Here is a 27,669-nt window from a genome sequence, read left to right as displayed (position 1 = left end):
AGGACTTATCCTGGGTGCAAGGACCTGCTTTTTAGAGCCCATTCCCAATGCTGGGTATACCTTGATACAGAGAGGGAGGGGCTTATCCTGCCTCAACTTGGTATACCAAACTTTGTTGATTTGCCAAGGAGGCCTAACCTCCTCTGAGGAGTAGATGGGGAATGGAATGGGGTTAGGTGGGTTGGTAGGAGAAGGGCAGGGAGGGGAAACTGTGGTTAGTATAGTATGTAAAATTTGAAACATTTAAATAAAAATGAAATAAAAAGAAACGTGACTGAGATCTCAGTTCAAGGAAGTGGCAGAACCAATCAGAAAGGATGTATTGTGGCCCTAGGTATGAGATGTTAAAATTTGATATACACTTAAAAGTTCCTCTAAGACGTCTTAGTACAACATTCCATAAGAAGTGTGGGTTTCCCTAAACCTTCTCAGTCTTGAGTTGGTTTAAACTTTTCCATCCTGGGGTCTCAACATTCTCATGTGTTGGTTTGTGGATTGGTACCTGAACAGAAGCAAGATGATGCTGGGTATTTTGGGGAAATCATATTTATTTTGCAAGAACCTCTTACTTCACACTCTCTGAAAGCAAGGATCCAACATTATGATTAATCTGCCTTTTCTTCTACTTAATTGTACATTTTCCTCTCATTTGAGTCAGAGTTCCTTTTTAGTAATCTTCAATCAGCGAGTTACTTCTTGATTTGAGATTTAGGAGAGGACTTGAGAAGGGGCATTACTCTGAATTCTGAAAGCCATTAAGTTTGAGAATATGTTTACAGGCTGTGCATTTTGTTGTCATATAGTTAGTGACTGAGAGGCACATCTCAATGTAGCCACATATTTTATATTCTATTTTTGGGTGTATACACACCTATTTATGTGTTTATGTGTGCATATTTATGAACTTCGCATAGAGTGAGAATCTAGATGATGGAGTAGTGTTCTACCTGTACCTAGCTTAAAGGCCGCTCTGAACTTAAAAATAGTGTATTGAACACTTAGGGTCCAAAGTTCCTGTGCCAAAAGACCCATGAGCACATGGAGACCCAAAAGACACTTTTCCTGTCCTAATAGTGCTCATAGGTTGTCAGGAGAGAAGGAAGAGGATTGAGTTATCATACCACCAAAGACTGACTCGGTCATCAGCAAGTTAGAGCTGTCCCTGACAGTGAGGGAACTTGTCACCCCTTATCTATATGGAGCCTTTAGGAGAGTCAGCAGAAGTTGTGGAAGACAGGGCAGAGAGATGGCTCAGGTTCCAGTGTCCATCGACACAGTAGATGTGGAGAAGAAATCAACTTCAGAACTGTTCAGGGGAGAGGGTCTAAAGTGTTTGTTGGTGGCTTTGATTTGTGTGGTGAGGAAAAGAACAGAGTCCAAACGAAAAACCCTGCTGCACATACATTGTGCTGCTACTCTCGGCTGTGGGGCCAAAGGGCTAGGGCTGTGTTGGAGGAAAAAGACCCGTGAGTTACTTTTGGAATGACGTGGACTCTTGGTGCTTTGAGATAACTACAAAAACAAGATCGTAGGCTGTTGGTGGCTGAACCCTTGCTGCTAGTGGTGTCCTGAATTTTGGTGAATGCAAAAAAACGTATTTTTGAATAATTTAAGGATTTTTGTTAGTTTCAAGCTGCTCTACTTTTATTAATAGTATTTGAACATTTTATTTTTGTTAAAACAAATATTGCATATTTTGTAGATATTATTAATAGAATTTCCCCTGTGCCATTCTCTTGTCTAAATGGATTATTTATTTCATGAAGGAAAATATTTGGTTTTTAAATTAGTGTAACTCACTTCTTAAGTTCCCTTTAAATATTTTGTTAAAGATTTATTTTGTTATTTTAAATTACGTGTATGTATGTAGACCTGAGTGCAAGGCCAGGGGTATCACACCCCCCCGGAGCTGGGCTACAGGAAGTTGTGAGCCACCCAGCATGGGTGCTGGGTATCAGACACACACAGGTACTTGGTTAGAGCAGTCAGCACTCTTAACCACAGTTTATTCGGAATGGTGCCTAGATTGGTGCCTGGAGCAAAGAGATAAAGGAGTCTTCAAAGTCTCAGGTGATAGGAATGGCAGTTTGGAGGGTACAGGTCATCTATGACCTTTAAGAGCGGAGAAAGACCACGACCTTTCCCTCTGTGTGCTTTCAAAGGCTCACATTGAAGGAATGGTACGGATGATGATTGAAATACATCACCCTGCTTCCCCTATCATGTGCACGAAGTAGGACAAGGACCTATTATGACTTATTTCCAAAACGTACATGGGCAGAGTGTTGGCCTCAAGCAAGTTGGCTGAGGAGATAACAAAAAGTTGTTTGAACTTAGAGATGTTTTAAAAGTACGTTCCAAAGAATTTCCTGATTTTAGACGTGAAATAGGGAGAAAGAGAAGTTAATAATGCCCACAGATGTTGGTATGAGTAACAAAAGATAGAAGTTCTCTCCCTGAGATGGGATGAACAATGGGAGAAGATGAGAAGCATTTATTTTCAGGGGGATGCTTAGTAGGAACTCAATGGTATGATCAGAGCAGAAGCTTTTTAAGGTTAGAAAAGCTTGCAGGGCTTGCCATGCCCTTCCTTTCTCATTTCTAATCTTTAAGGGTCAACTAAGACCACCCCCCAATGAACCAGGTTCTACAGGAGGTGTCAAAGCAGGCAAGGGAAAGAAAGAACCTGGCCCCAGATTCTGTATAACACATTCAACATTCCTTGCTATACTATGATATTTCTACATGTTAACTTGTGGCTGAATTGAAAAAATGTGTCACAGACAAACCATTCAAAAATATTACCATATAGCTGCCATTTAATTGATTGATTTGGCAAATATCCAGGATCTCATCTGAGCCCTTTTTTTTATAACAGAAGTTGGGGTGTCAGGGAAGTATAAGATTCCATCCTTGCCCTAATATAGCTCACAGCATGGAGGGCCAACAGACATAACCAAGATGAGAGGGGTTTCCAAGAGAGTGGTACCAAGCAACGTGACGGAAGAAGCAGGATGATGAATTGTCGGTGAGTTGGGCTGTGTCTGTTTTACTGGTTCTCTCCCCCACCCCTTTTATGAATCAGGGGTTTGAGCGCTAACAGATTGCGGGCTGTTGTATCATAAGACTTTTCATTGCCTGAGTTGAATTTCCTTCAGGACTTGCAAAATCTTGGGTCATGGGATTCCAACCTAAGATGTAAAAAAAAAAAAAAAAAAAAAAAAAAAGTCCGCAGTTTCTGTTCCCTCTTTGTAATTCTCCTTCTCTAAGCACCATGACAGAGCACTGCCTTTGCAGAGGGCACCTATGTAAATGGAAGGTGGTCTTTGATTTCCCTGTATAAAGGTGTTCCAGAAACACGGCGAGCATCCTTAAACAGCGAGTAACTTCAGGAAGAGTTTTTCCCCATATAAAGGTGTTCCAGAAACACGGCGAGCATCCTTAAACAGCGAGCAGCCTCAGGAAGAGTTGGGGTTATTTGTGAAGGTTTTATTTTTGATTTTCTCCCCACTTTTTAAAGGGCTCTAAGAACAGCCATGTTCATTCTTGGAATTATATGCGCGTTCTGTTAGACATTTCTCTTTCTTGTCTTCATGGTTGACTGGAGATCCCTCCAGGTACACTGACTGTTGGTTGTCACGGAGCAGTTACAACTGTCTCAGTATTTGCAGTGAGATATTACTTGATAGAAACAATTCAGTTTTCTACCTGTAAATTGACGCACAGGTAAAAATGGCTTTGGATTCAAAAAGGACACTTTGTGTAATTGTCCACTAAGCCTACAGTTGTCTTGTCTCTGAGTTGTTTAAAGAGTCTTGTGATTTCTGAAACGCATTCAAAGGTGGGGGGGAAATGGATGCGTGGGGAAGTCAAATGATGAAGTGTCATGCACTAATGTGATTGTTAGCTGCGTTGTCCAGGACACACAGGGTCAGCCTCCACGGTTGAGCTGTGAGGTGTGGGTGCTCAGGCTTGTATCTGGGGCAGGTTAAGAGAGGAGACTGCACCCCACTGGTTCTGCATTTGGGGAAGTGTGACTTTGCTTCAGTGTTCCACCACCCTTATGGAACCCACACCCCTACAGCTACCAAGAATTATAGAAGTGGTGGCTTAGTGTTCTTCCTATCTAGGGCTCTCCTCCCACCACCTCCCCATCTGGACCTAACCTAGGACTTCTGCTATCTTATCCACCAAGTCCACCTAAGACCACCTAATCACCTAATGCTTGTGACTGTGTCTAGGGAACTAATTTCATATTGATAGTGAACATGTGTTAATAATATAAAAAAGAACAAAGAAGTAATAAGAAATCAGTTACTTTGAAATATATATATATTTCTACAATCCTTCCTCCCCTGCTTCTGCAGCCAGAGGGGTCGAGGACACCAGGAGAACATGGCCCACAGAGTCAACTAAGTAGGGCTCAGGGGATCACAGAGACTGAACTGATAGTCGTGGAGTCTGCATGGATCTGTACCAGGCCCTCTGCATGCATGCTGTGGTTGTGTAGCTAAGGGTGTTTGTGGGACTCCCAACAATGGGAGTGTGTGGTGTCTCTGACTCTTTCCCTGTCTCACGGGACATTTTTCCACCTACTGGGTTGCCTCATCCAGACTTGTTATGAGGGTTTGTGTCTGTTCTTATTATAACTTGTTATGCTGTGTTTGGTTCATATCTCTGAGAGGCCTGCTCTTTTCTGAAGGAAAATAGAGGCGCAGTGGATCTGGGGCAAGGAGAGGTATGGAGAGAAACTGGGAGGAGCAGAAGGAGGGAAAGGATATGGTAGAGACATAGTATATGAGAGAAGAATAAAAAAAGAGAAATATATACTGATATTATTGCTTTTGTTAATAGCAAGCTATGGGTGTGTTATGAATTAAATCAAATCACACTTGTCTCTGAACTAATTTCACTGAAAATCTTTAACTTTCTAGTTTCAATTTAAAATTTTCTGTATGTTTAGAAGCCCAGGTCAGTAAGTAGCTGTTAAACCTCACCATGGACTATGTACTATGCCAGGCCCTGCTAACAAGAGAGGGACACCCTTCTGGGTGAAAACGGATGTGAATGGCTACATGTCGGGGAAGCTTCACTCAGCCTTTGAGCATCAGGTGTTCTGACAGAGACATTTGAAAACACTAATTCACCTGTGCACCGGGTGAGGCTTACATTATTTCCACACTTACAGATGAGAACGCTTGCATCCTTAGAGTTCCTGCCACCCTCGCAAGGTAACGATATGCCGTTTAAGCAACACCTCATATTTGAATTATCGGACTCCACCATTTGTACTGTTATTGGGAGCACTACTTTCCAGTATAAAAATATTTAGAGACACGTGAAAGGGTTGATGTACTTTTCTGTCTATGTAGGCAGCATTAAGAAAGCAGATTTGGAAATGTATCATTATTGAATTTTAAATTGTTCAAAAAGAAAAAGAGTAAATTGTTGGAGTTCCTCCTTTTCTTGAAAAATCAAGATGGGAAGGTAAAATTATATTGTCTGACTTTTGTAAGCAGATTTCTGAAATGCGTTGGCTTCTTCCTGCCAACCCTGCTGCCCAGTGTCATTGGCCTGTGCTGAAAATGTTTTCATCTCCTGCTCTGGTATTTTCTGTGCACTGATGCATTTGTCATTCCTTAAAAACCTAAATTTTGTCATTTAACAATCAACCTTATTTGTATTTCTAAGAAGACCAGAGTCACTTGTCAGCATAATAAACCATTGATGCTTACAAAAGTCCAACTCTCCTGTTAAAGAGAGCTATTTCTGCATTTGGCATTGGATGCAGTAGGAAGGAGGCTCAGATGGCAATGTCACCAAGTTCTCTGAGCACAGTGGCAGCTCTGTAAAGTCACCACTTGGAGGTGGACAGCACAGGTTCATGGGTTTGAGTACTGATAGTTTTAATGCAAGATTTACTGCAGCAGATTGACAACTTCAAGAGCTCTCTCTCTCTCTCTCTCTCTCTCTCTCTCTCTCTCTCTCTCTCTCTGTGTGTGTGTGAGAGAGAGAGAGGACAAGGGAGAGAGAGAGGGAGAGAGAGACACACACACACAGAGACACACAAAGAGAGACAGGAGACAGAGAGAGAGAGGGAGGGGGAGCACACATTTTACCTCTCCTATTCTTTGAAGTCTATGGAGAAGAGAGGGAACACCTTCCCAAAGGTCAGAATTCATTTTAAAGAAAGACAGAGGGAGGACGAGAGAAGGAGAGCCAGAGAGATCATCAAATGAGGAAGTGATTTCTCTAATTATCAGAAACAGGAGCGGAGAAATAATGGCCGAAGTTCACCTCCCCATGGGGGAATGAATCATCAAAATAACCGGTGGAAAACAAGGTTGTGCAACCGTGAGCAGTGTGTGTCACCGGCTGGTGGAATTTTTAGAAAGGCAGCAGTTTGGGCTCATCACTGTGGTTCGTGATTGCACACACCTGTTCGGGGCATGGATTTTGCAACCCCCAAAAAGGGGAAACTGAACTCACTGCTCCTCCTGAGCTGTGCAAAATAGCAGAAAACCACAGCTGCTCAAGCAGTTAACAGATATCAGTAAAATACCCGTGTTACATAATTAAGGATAACGTTCTTGAAGCATATGGGCTGAAGGTATTATACTCTCATTAAAACTTTAGGTAGCAAACAATTTAGCATATTCTTATACTCTCTTAGAGTTGATTTCTATAATAAATGTTTGTAATTAGCCATGCTGTTAACCAGGTTACTAAATAATACATGAGGACAATGGCTGATGAAGTATAGACAGTTCTGAGGTTTGGGTACAAGTGACATAGATGCACGGAGATGAACCATGGGATAGTTTTTCTCACTGACTTGGCAAGTAGACACATTGAATGGCTTAAGGAAGATGGGAAGGCAGTTCGTGTGTTAGCCCAGCTTGTCTGTAATCTTAGAGAAATGGCCACTGACAATTTAGGACTTTTCTGTTTAAATATATGATATGTAGCCATCTTCTGTGAACTGCCAATCCTGGGGAGGAAGATGGATGAGTGCAGTACAAGCCTCAAACATACTGTGTCCTTTCAGAGATAGATCAGATTGCTGGGGAAGAGGAGTGATGGATAAAGCCAGGTACGGCCTAAATCAACACTTAAAAATGTACGCTTTTGCCAAAGGGTGCTGTTATTGATGATGAAGAACAAGGAAGAGAAGTGTCTCTTGTGACCCACTAGGCAGGTGTTTGCTCCCTGGGGAAGTGAAGGAAACCCATCCCTGACCTGATGTAACCTAAACTTCTTTTGGTTTTGCTTCTCTGCTTGGTGTGCAAGCCAGTGTGCTATCTAGGGAAAAAGAGTGTGGACGGCCCTTGGATGTCCCTAAGGGAAGAATGACCACTTCTTTATGAAGCCAGGAAGGTCATCTAGAGATCTTATTTCCCAGTGCACGTGAATGTGAAAGCTGGTAACAGAATAAACATGGTATTTGGAATGTTTCTAGAGCACACTTAGGGCAACTGGCAAGGTCGACATAGCTCTTACTGATTTGTCTGCTTATGAGTGGACAGGCTGCCAGCCTGGCAGTTTGCGTTGGCAATAAATCACCACTAGACGTTTTATTTAAAATTTGGCGCTGGCTTGGAAGAGGTGAGGGATTGTCAATTTGTTTTTATTTGGAGGCCAGGCACAATCATAACACAAACAGGCCACCTGGAAACTTTAGCACATGTGAAAAAGCGTGGCCCCGGTCCGTGGCTATTGCATTGCTTGGCGAGAGTCGGGAAGGCTAAATGAGAGAGCAAGCAGCCCTGACCAGGAAGACCCTGGCAGACTTGTGCAGCCTGAGGCAGCCTTGCTGGACAACACACGGATTTTGAACATGGGATATAGGAAGGGAATCATGATCATAATAGAGGAGATAAAATTTGGTTTCCTCTTTTATTGGGAGGTTCTCACAGAGAGCATTAGGATGCACAATCAGTGCATTCCATCCAAGGAATCACTCCAACAATGAAGTTTATGCTTCGGGCAAGCTCACACCCTCCTTCTTCCACCTAATGTCTCTTCTTGTTCTTTCACTCTTCTTTATTTTTGTTTTGGATTTCCCTTTTAAAATGGTAAATTGTGATAAATGCCTCAGAGTTTTGAGTGGAAAAATATTTGAGGTAGGGACAGGAGATAATACTCAGTGTAGAATTATTGCCTAGCATGTAAGAAATTCTAGGTTCAGTGACGGTGCACATACACATGCATCTCCATGTGTGTGAATGCATACACAGGTGTACACACACACACACACACACACACACACACACGGACATGCACACAAAGGATAAAGCTTACCTTGGACTCTTACAGCTACCCTAAAGGCAATAGTTAAGACCCATTCTCAACTCTCACTAGTTACATGATTTTCTGAATTTTCTTTAAGGCTATACAATACTGCTGGAGAACTTATTTTAGTTTTTCCATATGAGTTATTTAACCCTCCCCTAGGAAAGTCATATTTCAAATACACTGATTTACTGAGACACCAGCCTTCTTGTCTTCACTTCCATGTAATATTTATAAACCTCAATTGTACTCCACGTTGTTGCTATGCAAACTATTAGGATCACTTAAGTATATTTCTATAAGTGGTTGCATTTTTTTTCACTTAGTAGACATATGCAATTCACTCATGAAGCTACAGATATATAATGGGCCCAACTTGGCTTTCAAAGATTCTTTCATCTCTTTTCCCTGATTTCATAAGTATAGTTTTGGTAACACTATCTACCAAAATGTAGGAAAATTATGTGCCCTGGTTTCTTCATGGTGAAATCATTTGGAATGATGTAATGGTCTAATGTAAATGAGGAAACCATCCCAATGGTGTACTCAGGCCCTCAGCACTCGGCAGCTCTCTTGGTATTCAGGAATTTGCACTTAAATGATATATGGTACTAATCACTCAGAAAAAAATGACTGCATTAGATATCTGACTGTAAGGGTTTTTCCTTGAATTAAGATTCATAGTCTTGTAAACAGAGACTGCTTTTTTGTTTCCCAATAACCCAGACCCAAATAATCACACAGAAGCTATACTAATTACAACTCTGTTTGGCCTATTAGCTCAGAATTCTTATTAACTAACTCTTACATCTTAAATTAACCCAATTCTATTAATCTGTGTGTCACTACAAGGCTGTGGCCTACTGGTAAGGTTCCAGCATCTGTCTCCTTTGGCAGCTATATGGCATTTCCCTGATTCTGCCCACTCCCTCTATAATCTCGGTTTGGATTTCCATCCTGACTTTATTTTGCCCTACATAGGCTGAAGCAGCTTCTTTATTAACCAATGGTAATAAAACACATTCTGACCATACAGAGGGGAGTCCCACATCATCTTCCATTTTCTGTCTGAATAAAAAGGAAGGTTTTAATTTTACCACAGTAGAATTACATATAACAAAACAGGTATCAAGCAAGAATTATAGTTATAATATTTAGTTAATTTACATTTGACAAACTAAGGAAAATACTCTATCATCTCTCCTATCTTGTGAATCTAATCTATATTTTATTATAACCAAGGAAAACTATAACTATAACTCTATTTCTATTTTCAAATCTTCAAAAACCCCAGAAGGATATAATATTACCTAAGTAAACAGGAAATGCATTGGAGGAACTTCCAAAACTCTAGAATTGTTGAAGACCACTCATTTCCTGGATATTCACCCAAAGTTCTTCTGTAATGTTGGGGCATCCATCTTCAGCTTACAGGCAAATACTATCTGGCAGACTTTTCTATAAAACAGGAAATTTGAAGATCTATTCTGCCTTGTAATGGCAAATCTTGTCAGTTGCTTTCTTCTATGTCCTGCAGTATGTCTGATAGTTTCTTCTGTGAAGCAGAAACCCTGAAGGGCTATCTTGTCTTTTGGAGAGTTCAGCAGTTACTTCTCTGTGGGTTCTGAAGGTCCAGTTCATATAGCATACCATAAAGCAGTACAGGCAAGAATAGTTTCTTGCCCAAATGCCTAGCAAACTCCATAAGGAACCTCCTCAATGCCCATCATTCTTTGTGAATTGGTGCTGCCAGAAGCAGACATGTCTCCCTGTTGAGAAAAGTCCAAGTTCTTAAAACATTTTAAATGCCATGTGTTGTATGGAGGTCACTTGTTGGTTCCCACACTTAGCCCCAAAACAATCACACAGAAACCATATTATTTAATTCACTGCTTGGCCCATTAGCTCTAGCTTCTTACTGGCTAACTCTTATATCTAAATTTAACTCATCTCCATTAATCTGTGTATCACCACGTGACTGTGGCTTACTGGGTAAAGTTCCCAGCGTCTGTCTTGGGTGGGGGTTACATGGCTTCTCTCTGACTCTACTCTCTTTCTCCCAGCATTCCGTTTAGTTTTCCTGACCTAGTTCTGCTATAGGCCCGAATCAGTTTCTTTATTAACCAAAGATATTCACAGCATATAGAGGGGAATCTCACAACAGCCATGTTCTGTAGGTCTTTGAAAGATTTGAAGAATACCTATACATCTGAACTATATCTCTGTACATCTAGAAAACCTAACTACCATGACTATATGTTTGACTATTATAGATGCCTATCTATTCATCTGTATTTCTTAACCATACATTACATTTTTAAATAAGCTGTACAATACCTTAAACAAGAGCATAAATACATATGTATTGTGTAGCAAATTGATCTTATGCTTTTATCAATAGACCAAAGTCCATACCAATGTAAAGCATTCGTCTCTATATATCATATCCCCCTTATTTTTTCTTTAGAAAGACCTTGACAGTGACCATTAACCATTTATAATCAATCTTTTTAAATGGAAACAAACAATTATAAACAATCATCTTGAGAATTTAGGCATAGTTTTCTCTAAACTTCTTCCTGCTGTTTGCTGGATGAAGTATTTTTAGGGTTTATGGAGACTTTTCAAAGGGTCTTGTTCCATAAAACCACATTATCCTAGAAGGAATCCACAAGTGCTCATCTTCTGTGAAAACAAAAGCAGTTCCTCTTTCCCAAAGTAACATATCCTTAGACTCAAATTTTGAAGTCAAGTTACTTTTAAAATAAATATGTCTATTTAGCTTAGCAGCCTCCAGAATCAAATGTCTCTCTGCAGTCAAAAAATTCAAAGAAACACAATAATATGCATAATCTAGATTCTCTGTACATATTCCATGTTTATGTGGCTTATTTTTCTTTACTCTACGACTGTTTGTTCTCTTTTATATTGCTTTTACTGTCTCTTTAAAGACTTATTTTTTAAAACCATTTACTTTTTTATTACTATCTATATTCTCTTTCTCTTCTAAACCTTCATACATTTTTAAAAACACTGTATGACTTGTTCAGAGGTTTATTTTTGTTTGAATCTTCCCTATTGCGTATCTGTAATAATTTTCTGATGAGGAGTGCCTTTCCTTTTTTTAATGCTAAGTGGGCATGTTTAGGACCAGCCCTGCAGTCTTGTCTGTTGGCTTCACCCCATCCAACATGGCAGAGATATGTTCAGTGCCTCTGCTAGTCATGTTCATTGTCATAATTCCAGGGATGTATTGGGTCTATATTGCCATTAAGCAACTCATAGCATGCTGGTCACAAACCTTATTTAAGTGCAGGACCCCCCAAAAAAAGCCAGAGCAGCTGTCTCTTAAAGAAGCCATGCAGTTTTTGTTGCTAATACTGAGTCAGGAAGCCTTCTCTTAAAGGAGCTGTGCCTCTGCTCAGTGCCAGCAAACAGACTATCTGAACATATGTGACTACCAAGAAGCTATGCTTGGCTCCTGTTTTTGTGTGTCCACAAGCCCTCTTCCCCCCATTTCCCTTGTTTTTTAGATCTTATGTAGATCCATACCACAGAAGGTGGGTGCCATTTTGTAAACAGAGACTGTTTTTTTTTTTTTTTTTGTTTCCCAGCTGTCCAGACCCAAGTAATTACATAGAAACTATATTAATTACAACACTGTTTGGGCAATAGCTTAGGCATATTCCTAGTTAACTCTTACACCTTAAATTAACCCATTTATATTTATATGTGTATAGTCATGAGGCTGTGGTCTACTGGTAAGGTTCTGGCATCTGTCTCTGCTACATGGCATCTTCCTAATTCTGCCTACTCTCTCTATATATTGCAGTTTGGATTTCTGGCCTGACTTTATTCTGCCCTGACAAAGGCTGAAGTAGCTTCTTTATTAACACATGATATTAAAGCATATTCAGAGCATACAGAGAGGGGTCCCAAATCATAGCCTTAGATTGTTTACAAAATCTTCACAAAATTATTCTTATGAATGTAATTGGTTTTGTTATTGCAATATCCCATGGTCTGTCTGCTGTTAGTTGAGGATATTCATAAAAAGACACGAAGAAAAGTAGAAAAATGAGAACCAGTCCCAGAACAGCTACTTAAGGATCCCCACAATTGTGTTAGTTTGAGCATCTCAAATGGCTGCATTGAATGTCAGCTCAGCAAGTCCTCCCTCAGAAAAATCAAGATGCGGTGTGTAGGAGACTACAGAGGAAAGCCAGTGTTTAGTATCCCTGGAGCCCCAAGAGATACAGGTCATGATGGGCATTTATAGTTCTATATGAATTCCCCAGGTACGGTTTTGGAAACAGTGACATAAAGATTTTCATCTTGGCTCCTGTTTCCATCATTTGTTTGGATTCTGATCTGGATGCCTCCTACCAGTTGAACACTGATATGTAAGTGTTTACAGGGTTTTATGGTGTTCTAAATAACCTGTAAATTTTAGGATATTGAGCTTTATGTATTTTCTTTATTTCATTCCTTTTTTACGTTATGGTTATTATAGAGCACAAATCGCATTTGTATGTGTTACTTAAAGTGTAACTTTAAATTAAACCTCACTTTGTGGATTCAGAATTTAAAAAATACATGTCATTTTCTTCCCAAAGTTTTGAAGTAGATAGCATAGTTTGTTTAAATAAAACAAATGAGATATAAGATATGTCTTATATACATCTATAGCTATATGTATATAAAGATAAATTAGTGGAGAATCATGAATGTTAAGAGTATTTTATTTTCCAAGTAAACTGTCATTAATATCCAATGGGTTCTTTAAGTACAGAAAGGGCACATCCATGTATGTCCATTCTGGCACTTGCCTTCTTGCTAACTCAAACAAAAATAGTCTCTGAGGGAGAGACCTGCAAGGCTGGTGCCAACTTCCCTAACATACCCAAGAATTTCTTTATATAGAACCTCCCATGTACTATTTTTTAATCTCTGGAATCTCAGGGATTTTCCCATCCCTCTACATGCTAGAGACATTCCAGGGCATGGCAACCCCCTGTTGGAGTTCTTAAACTATTCTGTTTTATTTTTAAAATGAGGGCAGTGACTCTTTTCTGAGATAAGATTCCCAACGTGCATCACAGCACATCTGAAGATCGTTGTGGGCTAGAGAAGCCAGTTCAATGAGCCATCAAGGCATTGCTTAAGGTTGTGGAGAGGTGAGAAGTACGTGGCAGCATTGCTGACTGCTTTGAGTCATTCCCCATTATTCTGAGGCCACGGTTCCCCTTTGCCCGCTACACCATAAGTATTGAATCTTTTTTACTTCAGTGGGTAAAGTAGGCCTAAATTTTGGTAATATGTGAGCTTTCTATATAAGTAGTGACAATTTGGCTCTTGAGCCAGACCCTGGTCTTTTCTATGGCATCTGTCCTAGCAACATCTCCCCTTCTCCCCATATATGTGAAACTATTAACATATACTTGAAAATTCTACCCTATTTCCATATTTTGTTTGTGATGTGAACACCTCCCAGTCTTTACAATAGTGCACAACACACAGCTCAGAGAACTCCTCCTCACTCATGAATATCTGAGTCTGCGATTCACACAAACCGTACTTTTGTTTGACTCCAAAATGTGGGTGCCAAATGAATCTACTGCACTGGGCTTATGAACACTACCGCAACTGTGCAGCCACTATTTCTCTACTGGGAGAATTGTTTCAGCAGATAAACCATCTGGCTTGAAACACAGCCTTCTTTGAACATATTCCCCATTATGTTAGCTCGGCAACAATGTGCGTGACTATGCTCCAGGGGAGGACATGGTTAACAGAAATTCAATGTCGAACAATATCTTCTCTGTTATTCCTGGTAAATGTTAAAATGAGAGAATCAAAATGCAAGACTTTAATTCTTTAAAAGATCATTGTGAGTGTGTCAAAAGATGAAGAAAATTCAGGAAAATATTTAATAAAAAATATGAAAGGATGGTGTTTAATACGTGACCTTTTCTTTAAGGATTGCCCATGTGGAACGTGGTGACTTTTGCTGTATCATCAACGTTTTCAGCAATGGCCTGTGTTCAGTAATTCCTTTTTTGCTAAGAATTTTCAAACACGAATTGGTTGGATATAGTCCTAATATTCTGGAAAACTGGTACCTATAACCAAAGATACTGATGTGAGATTGGGTGTCACAAAGTGCTTTAGGAACCAGGGACACTCCGGGAATGCACAAATGACAGAAACTGTGTGGTGGTAATAGGGAGTACTTCTAACCAATTAACGTAAGTTTGATAGAATAATCCAAACCAATTCAATGTTACTATTATAGAAACAAACTATATGGGAAAAATTTAAAATTATATATTTTTACCTTGACATCTTTTAGAATGATAAACCAGGGAAAGCTTGAATGAAGTTACAAGAAATTTAGTAAAAACAAGTGAACATTTGCGAGACAAAACCTATCTGTCTGGAGAGGAATGGAGCGTTTAGGATGCTGGCCTGGAGGCTGTAGGGGCATCAGCAGATGACTGAAAAGAAGTGAAGTCAGGATAAATCCTGAGAATCAGTACAAAGTGTCCACCGTGGAGAAAGCTGCAGAGAGCAGAGCTACTCTGTCCCTTGATGAGAAAGACTGAAGCACAAGTGGCCATTGCTCTACAGAACAAAGGAAATGGTGCGCAGATAGCAACCGTGCTTTCTTCTTTCTTCACAGAACTTCCTGGAATGTCAGATACTCTTTGCTGCATGTTTGCTAAATGCTACTTAATGTGGTTATTTGTTCATCCTTGCATCTCTATCACCCCTCTCGATTAGCTATGAAGATTTATGCTACTCCACAAGTGTCTCAACTTTATATTTTCAAGAAGTTGTGCTCTTCACTTTTTTTTCTAGCTTTTGTTTTCCTAAATGAGAGAATTAGGGATCCGAGTTAATCCACCCCCTCCCATTTTACAGTTTTAGTATTTTGGATAGCCAGTGCAGATATTAATCAATGGCTTTATTCCACATGCAGTCATTTCCAACTCGGGTGATTCCTAAGTGATGGATTCCAAAGAGGGACCCCCTGAACCACAGTCACACGCGAATGGACTCAGGAAGATCTTGTACAGGACTATCTACATGGTATTGTAAACACAGACAAGAGAGAGGAGCTGGATTTAGGGCTAGGACTGTGAGTGGGAAAGCAAGCATTTAGCCTTCCTGGTATAACGAAGTGTCATGTTCTTAGTGAACAGAATATGTATTAATTTGGATTCTTTGTTTTTCTTACACTCGTTCTAGGAAAAAGTCTTACAAATGCTCCTTGGAATCTGTCCTGCCTTATGGGAGAGAGAATGGGCAGAAATGTGGTCTGCTCTGCTCGCACCATCCTTTCTTTATACACAGATTCTTGATGCAGTCTGGGAAGCATGTTATCTGCTCCTAGAAGCTCTGGGGTCTTCTCGGTGCATTCCAGGACCATTAGCTGGAGCAGACACTCTATTAAGTTATACTGTGTCTATGTTTATGACGAGGAAGTGAACTCTGGAGTATGTCTTTAGCAGGAAAAGAACAATCAGCAAATTAATGTACTGGATTTCTATGAAGTCTTTGGTAAAGGTTAATGATCACGCCACCGCTATACTTTCTGGGGCTGTGAGGCGCACACTTAACTCAGGAGCATGGGCTTGCGGTCCCCAGTTCTATTTTCCAGTGAGTAAAATGCACTCATGCTATGCTATGCTGGAAGGACAAATCTTGGTATTGCTCAATATTAAGAGGCTATTTGATTTATGAACTTCCCAATCCTCCTGGAATTCAATAGATATTTGTTCTGTGTCTATTGCTATCTCCCTGTGTATATTAAGTGCTCAAAAGTGTGACTTTAATCTTGAAGTGCTGAGATTTTTCCCAGAAATAGTCTGGTGAAAATGTTCGCCAAATCCTTAATTTTTATAAGACAAAATTCAACTAATCTTCCCTATGAAACTAAAAGAATGCATCTTTTCTTCAGGATGATCAGAATTTGGTCAAGGAAATATTTGGTGCAATACAGATAAAGTCGAACATCCCTACATTTAGGGAGAATTTAAAAAAAATTATTGATTGTTGTGATGATGATGATGATGGTGATTATGGTGATGTGTGTGTGTGTGTGTGTGTGTGTGTGTGTGTGTGTGTGTGTGCATGAGTGCCAGAGAAAGCATGGAGGGCAGAGGATCTGTTCTCTTCTTACACTATGAGTTGGGTGCAGGGAGGAGAGGGGTTGAATTTAGGTCCTACAGCTGTCATAATGAGCATTGTTAACCAATGAGCAATCTCCCTGGCTCCTGAAAGCAATTTAAGCGAACAGTTTTGGGAATTGAAAAGACACATGCCCAGTGCCCAGAGTTCCATGGATGAGACTGTATGGGAATCTCTGAGGAATTTTTTGTCCCCAAAGGGGGCAGATAAGAGGACAGTGGTAAATACTTTACATCTTTGCTGCCTTCTGCACTTCTTCAAGTAAACTGTCTTCTGACCCTTCTCAGCTGGATAGAGAAAAATCATTGCAGCTTATCCAGGTATATGGCCCACCCCCGCCTTAAATGAAAGAACAGGAAACCTACTGGCTCAAAGCAGACTTTATGATCTGTGTTGGCCGTCACTCTTTACCGAGGCAAACTAAACAATAGTTGAAGTTAAAAAAAAAAAAAAAGCAACAAAACCCAAGGACTGAAACGAACTCCACTAACTGCGCTGAGGTGTCAGTGTGGAGGGCAGGTAAGGTAGATTAATAACAGACCACTCCTAACAAGGTTTGGGCTCTTACTGTCAGAGGGTAATAATTAATGATCAAGTGTTAATGGAGATACTGGGCTGTTGATGTCATTAATTCAGCTCAGTGGAGCCAGTTCTGCCCGGGACCTGCCACAGCTGTCACTGCCTTGCCTTAATTATTCTAGTGCCTTCAGGCTTTTTGCTTTCATTTTTTTCCTCTCTCCCCCTCTCCCCTTACTAACTGTAGGACATTATGTTTCCACTGACACAAAATTATGAAGAGTGTCCAGCTCCCTGGGCAGTGCCAAGTCTAGAGTACGTGGATACCCAAAGGCAACAAAGGAGACCAGAACTTTTTGCTTGGCTGAAAAGATGGAAGATGCCGAAGAAAGGCCCTGTTTCAAAAGCCCGATGGTGCAGATATAATTTTGGGGGCTCTTTATGGATTTGTATGTTGATCGTGAACTCTGAGATGTGGAAAATGTCAAAGTGCTCACCCTCTCCCAGAGTCTAACAAAGGGGACACAGAAAGAGTGGCCTCTGAACGATGGTGAAACATGATGCTGTATCATCAGTTTTCTCCATGAAGGGACCAGGAAATCAGCTTCGCTAGGTCAGTGAAAGCAGCAAAAACAGTGAGAGAAATGGCTGGGATGTCAACAATCCGTCATGGCAGTGCATGGATCTGCCTGTTGTGCTTTGAAAGCTTTCTTGCCTTTCGTGAACTTGTCATGCTTCTATCTTGCACTGCTTTGAAAACCACTTTTTTTCTTCTTTCCCTGCTTCCAACTGCTATTTTGATCTTTCTCTTCTGGCCTGGCCCAACGGTAGCTTCAGTTTTCATGGAAAATTTACTTAATTTATTTTGTAAGATGCCCATTTTCCAAATTTTCTAATTAAGAAAAATAATCTGTTTTTAAGGCTTTTTTTTTTTTTTTTTTTTTACTTCTGATGAGTTCAGCTAAGCCCCTGTGTCCTGACAGGATGTTGCTTGACCCGCTTCCAGGCCGAAGTACGTAAAAAATGCCAGGCACTACAGCAATGTGAAATCTCTCTCTGCACTGCACATGGCTAGTTAAAATAATTGAAGCTCTTCGAATTTTTATATGTGTTCAAATTTGGAAATGATTGGTTCTGAGCATGTGTAGGACACCATGATTTAAAGTTATTAGAATCTCTTTCATTTATCCCGAATGCTTCGGCTTGAGTGTGACAGGGAGACCTTAACTGGGGATTTTAAAAGTTATTTAACATTGCCATTATTCTCAGATGCTATGCAGGTGATCAGAATTATGGACGCTTGTTTGCTATTTAAAAAAAAATCATTGTGTAAATGACTTTATTTTTAGATCCAAAAGATATTATTAGCCCACTAGAAAAGACTTAAATTAACCACTTAAAATGCACCACAACCCAATTTTACTTCCACTGTCAGAGTTCCCACTGATGACCTGATTATAACCACGGTTTTCAAGCCAAATCTGAGCATTTGGCTTGGAAAAGAACTGCTGTCTTCTAGGCCAAGCATGGAGAAATAAGTGTTCAGGAAAACACCTGATGGACTCTGGCGATGTCACAGTCTGTAGTAGTCCAACCTTGGAAATGATGTAGGTTTTACTCTAAAAAGGGCGGGGGGATTGAAGTATTGCATAAATGTTCTCTTTTATCGCACAGTTTATTGTTTAAGTGTCTTAAATAAAATGCCTTTATTAAACATGATTTAACACAACAAGTCATATTGTAGTATCTGTAGATGAAATGCGTCTCCATTTCTGATGCCCTCTTTGCTCTGGTGGAATCTGAACCAAGCACACAGATGGATAGCTTTGAAGAGTTCTTGGATGATTTACTTGGTCACTAGATGGTCCTTTAACATTCCTTGGGGGTCTTTTATCAAAAGATATTCTCTTAACAGGAACAATGAAATTCTCCTGAGTGTCTTGATGTCAAGGCTCTAACATGGAAGGTGTATTTATAGTTTAAAAGTTTAACATATAATGAAAATATCTAGTCATTAAGAAGTCAGTTACATTTCTATACAAGTTTTCCTTGTGCCTCTCAAAGTCACAGGGATATTGTTTTGTTTGCTTTAGATGAAGGTGACAAAGGGGAAATTCCAGACGATCTCCCAGTCAATTCATTTCCTTCGCAAATGTTTTTATTTTGATAAAACTTAGGATAAGTTGATTATAGATTGGAGATTTCTAAAATCCCTATCCTGAACTTGGAGTTCAAACTATTGTGGCCCATGAAAACCATCTGATCTCAGGAACTAGTTTTTATGAATCTCCATATTTTTATCAGAGCAGAAACTTATTAGGATTAGAAATAGAAAATGCTAATTGTAGAAAGCATGCTATATTTGGGATTTCTGTAGCCCCAAGGACTTAGGGCCCTGAGCTATGAAAACTCCCACATTTGGTATAGAAATCAACCTTTGCACTAAAATTTATTATTAGTTTGAAACTTTAGAAAAAGTTTGATACTCATATATTGTCATTCTCCTCTATTGCTCTACTTTTTTTTGTGTTGAATTTTGATGGGAGTAATAAGGCCAAAAGAATTTGTTCAATTGTTTGTGCCTTTACTAGATTAAAGCTATATCAACACACTAGTGTTATACTATTAAATAATTGAATCAACTTTATTTAGGTCACAGATGGAATTAGCATAGTCTATGCTAATCCCATGAGAATACATAGCAATCACCTTGTCCTGGACTCAACTAGGTCTGTTTGGGAGCTCTTGAAAACTAGAAAAGCTATTTGGCAAGACCAAGAGACTGTTTGTATTTAAATTCTTGATTTTTTAAAGTAGTTCTAGCTAATTAAAACAATTAAAACATATGTTATATGTGTTTAGATTACATCATTTAAAATAAAGGATGACATTATTTTATTAGTAACACTGGGGACAATTGCACCTCAAGTAACAAGGGCATTAGTAACCATACCGTATGTAATGGCTATGGCCATTAGCTCCTTCATCATACCCATCATATCATACAATAAGCATCTCTTAACCCTGGGGGATAAGTAAGGAGGATTCTCAGGCTAAAGCTCACCATCATTCTCAACTGCTTTCAGATTTAGAGAAAGATTAATTTAGCAAATCCTATTTAATCATGAGAAAATAAGTCCTAGGGAGAGAAAGGACAAATAAGAAATACATGACACTGGAAGGAAGATATAAATGACTTCCCTCTGTAGATATAAATATAAGAAATATAAATGGCCTCCTCTGTAGGTATAAATGACTTTCTTAAAATGTTTAAAGGGAATGATGAATAGATTTAACTTTATAAAAACGAAAAAATGATTGTTTTTCTGTATATAAAAATGCCAAAATTGGGATGAAGAGATGGATCAGTCATTAATTTCTTGCTAGTAAAGCTTGAGAATGGGCTCGCATCTTAGAACTCACAAAAATTTTTGAGTTGGGATAGTAGCCCTCTTGACGTTCTAGCCTTGGAGGGAGGGGACTAAGGATCCCAGAGCAGGCTGGCCAGTGAGACTGAAACTGTCTTCTTGGGAGCTTTGGTTTTGACTGAGAGAGCCTGCCACAGTGACACAAGGTGGAAGAGTGAGGAAACATTACGCCTGACATCAGCTGTAGGTCACTATACACACAGGTAAATACAGGTTTTTACACCCTGCATATGTGCACACATATGATTTGGGAGTCCCCTCTGTGTGTTGCTTGTGTTGGTTAATGAATAAAGAAACTGCCTTGGCCTGATAGGACAGAACTTAGGTAGGTGAAGAAGACAGAACTGAATTCTGGGAGGAAGAAAGGAGAGTCAGAGAGATGTCATTGATCCACCAGAGATAGACACTGTGAATTTTACTTGGTAAGCCACTGCCATGTGGCAATACACAGATTAATAGAAATGGGTTAAACTAAGTTGTAAGAGTTAGCCAATAAGAAGTTGGAGCTAATGAGCCAAGTGGTGATTTAATTAATTCAATTTCTGTGTAGTTATTTCAGGGCTAAGCTAGCTGGGTGACTGGGAACTGGGCAGCAGGGTGAACAAGTGGGACCTTCCTGTTATAGACAGGTATATAAACACATCATGCACACCAGGAAATAAAAAGGAAAAACTACCCAAACTGCCTTGGAATGAGGTCAAATCCAGCCTGGGCATTATCTGTACCATCTTAAAATGAAATACAAAAATCAGAATGAGGGATAAACTATAGTGATAGAACACATGCCTATCATGCACAAGACCCTGGATTCAATTCTTGACCTTGAAAAAAAACAAAACAAAGTAAGTTAGAATGGAAACAATTGAAACCAAACTCAACTGGAGACCCCCTGTGCTACAAGAGGTCACAAAAGGTTCAGAGGTCCAGGTAGGCTGCCCACCTATAGACCTTCCCTACTCTTTAAGTGCCACTTGATCTCCAATCCCCCACCCCTCCTTATTGTCCAAGGAATATATCTTCTTCTTTGACCGCATACTTAATCTCAAAGTAAGTATCAACAGATACAAGAAAATTGAAATAACCCCCTGCATCCTAACAGATAGCCACAGATTAAAGCTAGGTTTCAAGCAACAACAGAAAGATAGCAAACTCATAGAAATGGAACAACACTCTACTGAATGAAAACTTTGTCCTACAGAAATAAAGAAATCAAAGACTTTGTAGAATTCATTGAAAATGGATATACAACATACCCAAACATAAGGGGTACAATGAAAGTGGTACTAAAAGGAAAGTTCTAGCACTAAGTGCTTGGATAAAAAGATTGGAGAGATCTCATACTATGAACTTCAAAGCATACCTGAAAGCTCTAGAAAAAAAAAGAACTGAACACCCCCAAGAGGTATAGAGGGCAGGGTAGAAATTGCTAGGCTTCCTCGAGCCTCCTTATTTTCCAGGGAAGGGTGAATGTGCTATTCACTCATTCCCACAGCCCCAAGTCACAGGAAAATCAGACATGATAGGGAGTCAAGTCAAAGCAGGAACTCAGTTTATTACTGTGAGTGGCCACTTATAAAGAGTAAGTGACACCCATAACTTTAGCCAATGAGAGGCAGCCAAACCCTCCTTCTGGCTAGAGGGTTGTCTACCTACTTTTTGCTGTCTCATACTCACTCATACTTTGTCCAAGCTTTTCTCTGTCCTATAGGCCTAGAAGTATAGGCCCTGAACTTAAGTCAGGCTTTTTATTTCCCTGTCCTATAGGCCTTGAGGTACAGGCCCCGAGAAAATTTTAGCCCAACAGAAATCAATAAAATAGAAACAAAGAGAATAATAAAAAGTATCAATGAAACAAAGAGTTGGTTCCTTGAGAAAATCAGCAAGACAGATAAACCTTTATCCAAACTAACTAAAAGACCGAGACAGAATTTCCAAATTAACTAAATCAGAAGCAAAAAAGGAGACAAAACAACAGGCACCAAGGAAGTCCAAAGAATTATTAGATCATACTTTAAAAACCTCTCCTACACAAAATTGAAAAAAATCTAAAAAAATGGATTATTTCTCCAATAGATACCCCTCACCAAAGTTAAATCAAGATTATATAAAAATTTGAAATAGATCTATAATCACCAAGGAAATAGAAGCATTCATTAAAAGTCTCCCAACCAAAAGAAACCCAGGTTTTTAATTTCTTTGAAAAGAAGAAATCAAAATATCATTATTTGCAGATAGTATATACAATTAACCTCAAAAATTCTAGCACAGATCTCCTACAGCTGATGAACACCTTCTGTGAAGTGACTAATACAGGATTAGCTATAAAACAATCAATAGGTCTCCTAAATACAAATGGCAGACAGATAAAAAAATTATGGAAAAACACTCTTCACAATAGTAATAAAAATATAAAATATTTTGGAGTAACTATAACCACACAAGTGAAAGACTTGTATGAATGTCAAGAATTTGAAGAAAGAAATTGAAGAAGAGATCAGAAGTAGGAAGGATTTCCCTTGTTCATTGAATGGTAGGATCAACATAGTAAATAAAAATGGCCCTCCTACCAACAGCAATTTACTGATTCAATGCAATTGCCATTAAAATTCAAACGCAAATCTTTACTGACCTTGAAAGAACAATATTCAATTTATTATAGTAAAATAAGAAACTCAGGATAGCTAAAACAATCCTGAACAGCAAAAGAACTTCTAGAGTATCAGCATCCCTGATTTCAAGCTGTACTACAGAGCTATAATAATCAGAACTGCATGGTACTGCCATAAAAACAGACACGTTAGCTTGGTTCACTTATGGGAATACTGAAAGTGGGAATAGGGCTTATCTCTAATTCTTTTACTGACTTTTGGGATCTTACTTCTCATTCTGGGTCCCTTGCCCAGCCTAAGTTCATGGGGGAGGTGCTTAGTCTTACTGCAACTTGATATGCCGTGTTTTATTGATAGGAGACCTACCCTTTCCTGGATAGAAATGGAAGAGTAAGGGTTTGGGGATGGGAAAGGGGGAATAGTAGAAAGGGACTGGAAGAAGAGAATGGCCGACAAATGTCTGTTCTAATGTGGGGACCATGCCATGAGAAGGACTCCGTGCTGGACACTACCTGGATGTTCAGGAATCAGGGTCTAAATGGCTCTGAGAAATATGGTAGAAAAAAAAAGTCAGTGAAATGATTCCTAATGATACTCAGCTGTACTCATAGACTGGTGCTTCACAATTCAGTTTATAACAAGGTTGACAAACATGAGGCTTTTATGAATAAAACAAAATTTTTTATTTTAATGTTGAAAATACAACCCAGTTTTAAAAATTCAGTTGGCCCTGATATAAATGAAGAGTCACATCATGTTCATATAGAAGGTGATGTTCTAAAATGCTGTTTCTCTCCAAGTTTGTATATTGACAAGAAAAATACGTAGACTCTATTAGGATATCATGTAGATTTCAATAAGGTGATTCTAAAACTAAGATGGAAAATTAAAATAGAGAAGGACCTAGAACACACAATCTCAACACCATAAATGGAGTAACCCATACTTCTCATTTTAAACATAGTCACAGCTTTGTAGAAATTAGCACGTATGATTTTGATAATATGTCAGACACAGACCAAGAGCACATGACAGTGATTTCAGAGATGGATTCACATGTTGTCAGTCACACATTATGGAGGGGCATAACATTTCCAATATATTGTACAAGCAAACACAATAAAGTACTGGAAACTAAAGTTGACCCATTACTTAATTCATTTTTTAAATGAAGTAGAAATGTATTTTAGACTTAAAAACAGAACCTCAAAATAAAAACATTCTAGAATAAAGGATGGCAAAAAGCACACCATGAGTTGGCAAGGCAAATATTTCTTAGATAAGATATAAAACAGATACCACAAAAGAAAAAGTCATAATTTAGAATTTATTAAAATTTAAAATCTCTGCTGTTTTAAAATAATGTGAAGAAAATGGAAACTGAAAAATATATATTCAAAACACATTTGGTAAATGGGTTGTATCCAGAATTCTTCATACAAGAGCTCTTATAACTCAATAAAAAATTGAAATCAAGCAAATAAAAAACAGGCAAACTATTAGAGTAGCTCATCAAAGCCAAGGTACAGATGCCAACCAAACATGTGAGTGAATGTATAACATCACTAACCTTCCCATATACTTTTCTTTGTTATTTTTATAATTTAATGGCTTTGCTTTTCATTAATTGTTGTTACATACATATGTATGTATGCATATATGTGTGTGTATTTGTATGTACTCCTACATACGTAAGTACTACCTGCTCAGTCTTATATAATGTTACTTGCTTGCATGTTTTCAGGGTTAAGCAATTAGTATTGGACAAGCAACTAGTGCGCTTTTCCCTGGGGAAGACTATTGCTCCCACTCTCTGCATTCTTTAGTTGCTTCATTAGTTCATGGTGTAGGGTTGAGGCAGCCTGGGTTTGTGTCTATTGCTATCTTCTTTCAGCTCAAGTTTAGATAGCTGTGTTGGTGAGACTCTACGGGTGCATCTGACATCTCCAGGAGACACAATCTCACAGAATCATCCCTTCTTCATGAGAGATGAAGACTATACATTTCTGTGGGTATAAGGGCAAATATTTAGAATATAGTTAGGGATTATGCTGGCTTAGTAAAGAGGTAATTGTAGGTTCTTGTTTAAGATCCTTGATTTCACTAGCTTTGGATCATTGGTGAGGTTTTTAGTACCAGGCATGATCTCCTTCATGTTGAGTAGATCTTAAGTCCACTTAAAGACATGTTGGTTACCATTAAGGCATGTATGCCACTACTGCATTCTGAGTGTAGTACAAGGTTCATTTCCCTACCCAATTGGTTTTATTGAGGCCGCTTGTTTGTTTCCCGGCTCAGACCCAAAAAATTCATACTATAATTGTATTAAGTAAGCCACTGTTTAGCCTATTAGCTCTAGCTTCTTACTGGCTAACTCTTATATTTTATTTTTAATCAATTTCTATTAATCTCTACATTGCCACATGTCTTTGTCTGTCCCTGGCAATGGCTACATGGCATCTTCCTGACTCTGCCTTTTTTTTCTCCCAGCATTCAGTTTAGTTTTCCCCACATAGCTCTGTTCTACCCTATCACAGGTCCAAAACTGCTTCTTTATTAACCAATGGTATTCACAACATACAGAAGGGAATCCCACATCACCCCCTTTTCTGTTTAAATGAAAAGAAAGGTTTTAACTTTAACACAAAAAATACATATAACAAAACAGGTATCAAGCAAGTATTATAGTTACAATATTTATATCTACTTTATCCTTCACCATAACTAAAGAAAGCTATAATTATAAATATCTATTCTTCAACTCTATCAAAGTTTCCAGAAGGATATAATACTACCTAAGTAAACAGAAAGTGCATTGTAAACAACTTCCAAAACTCTAGAATTGAGAGACATTTCACTGCCTGGACAGTCATTCAAAGTTCTGTAACATTGTAGCATGAACATTGACCATCTTCAGCTTGTAGGCCCATCATATTCATCAGGCTTTTCCAGGAAGCAGGGAATTTCAAAGATAGTTTCACCTATATTGGCAGTTTGTCAGTCACTTTCTTCTGTGTCCTATAGAATGTCCGCAGACTCTTTCATGAAGCAGGAACCCCTGCAGGACCATCTCACCCTTAGACAAGTTCAGCAGTCATTTTCTGTGGGTCCTGGATGTCCAGTTCATACAGTGTAGCATCGAATTCCTAGCTGTCATGGATAGAGCAGAAATAAATTGGCCTGAGCAAGTCTCTGTAGAGTAGAATGTTGAGCTTCACACAGGAGATTTACTTCCCGATTTTTGAAAATTTTCCATACTGATTTCCCTAGTGGCAGTCCTACCAATAAAGAATGCAAGTCCCTTTTTCCCTCACACGTCATCCAGCACTTGTTACTGATTGTTTCGTTGATCTTTTCCATTTCACCTAGGGTACAATGAGATCTCAAAGTTGTTCGCACTTGCATTTCCATAATTTCTAGGGATAAATTTTGAGATTTTTTTTTAGTCTTTTTTTTTTTTCTGTTGAGAATTCTACGTTCAGGGCTCAGGCCCAATTTTGAAAAATGGATTGTTTGTTTTTCTTGCCTCTTTGTTGTTTGAGTTACTTATATGTTCTGATATTAATCAATTGTCGTATATACAGTGATAGCTTTATTTTTGTGACAGTAGATGCTGAACGAGGGAGCAACTCAAGTGCTTGAACATTTTTAGTGTTCTCACTTTGGGTTTTCTTGTAAGGTTGAACACATTCATGTTATGGTCCTTATCGCCAAGGTTTTTATTAAATTAAATGAAAATTTGTCTACATAAAACTGAATGAGTATTTTCTATTTTATTCAAACATTCATCTGTTGCCTAAAGTACAAATGATAGCAAATTTATACAACAAACTATTTTACAGTAGTAAAGTGGACAATACAAATGCTTCTCACATCACTGTGTCAAGAATTAAAAGCCAGATGCAAGTGTCAACATTCTGCATTATTTCTTATACCTGGTATGTGCAAAAGGGAGACATATTGCATTGGTATTTATGAAACTCTGTGGTTAGGCAAAATTGGTTTTAGGTAAAAGAAAGTATCTAAACTTGGAGGCGTTGAAGGGATTGGTCTTCCATTAAGGTGGAGATAAAAGTTTTTTTTTAATATATTTTTTTATTGAAAAAAAAATTTCCGCCTCCTCCCCGCCTCCCATTTCCCTCCCCGTCTCCCATTGCTGGTGGGAATGCAAGAGGGTACTCCTTTCTCCACAACCTCTCCAGCAAAGGATATCGTTGGTGTTTTTGATTTTAGCTATTCTGACTGGTGTAAGATGATATCTCAAAGTTGTTTTGATTTGCATTTCCCTGATCGCTAAGGAGGTTGAGCATAACCTTAAGTGTCTTTTAGCCATTTGAATTTCTTCTGTTGAGAATTCTCTGTTCAGGTCAGCGCCCCATTTTTTAAATTGGGTTAATTAGCATTTTAACGTCTAGCTTCTTGAGTTCTCTATATATTTTGGAGATCAGACCTTTGTCTGTTGCGGGGGTGGTGAAGATCTTCTCCCAGTCAGTGGGTTGCCTTTTTGTCTTAGTGACAGTGTCCTTTGCTTTGCAGAAGCTTCTCAGTTTCAGTAGGTCCCATTTATTCACTGTTGCCCTTAATGTCTGTGCTGCTGGGGTTATACATAGGAAGCGATCGCCTGTGCCCAT

The sequence above is a fragment of the Alexandromys fortis genome, unplaced genomic scaffold (genome assembly GCF_014885135.2).
Source record: "Alexandromys fortis isolate MF-2015 unplaced genomic scaffold, M_Fortis_MF-2015_v1.1 scaffold_33, whole genome shotgun sequence".
Taxonomy (NCBI): Eukaryota; Metazoa; Chordata; class Mammalia; order Rodentia; family Cricetidae; genus Alexandromys; species Alexandromys fortis.
Note: the sequence above shows the minus strand (reverse complement) of the source record.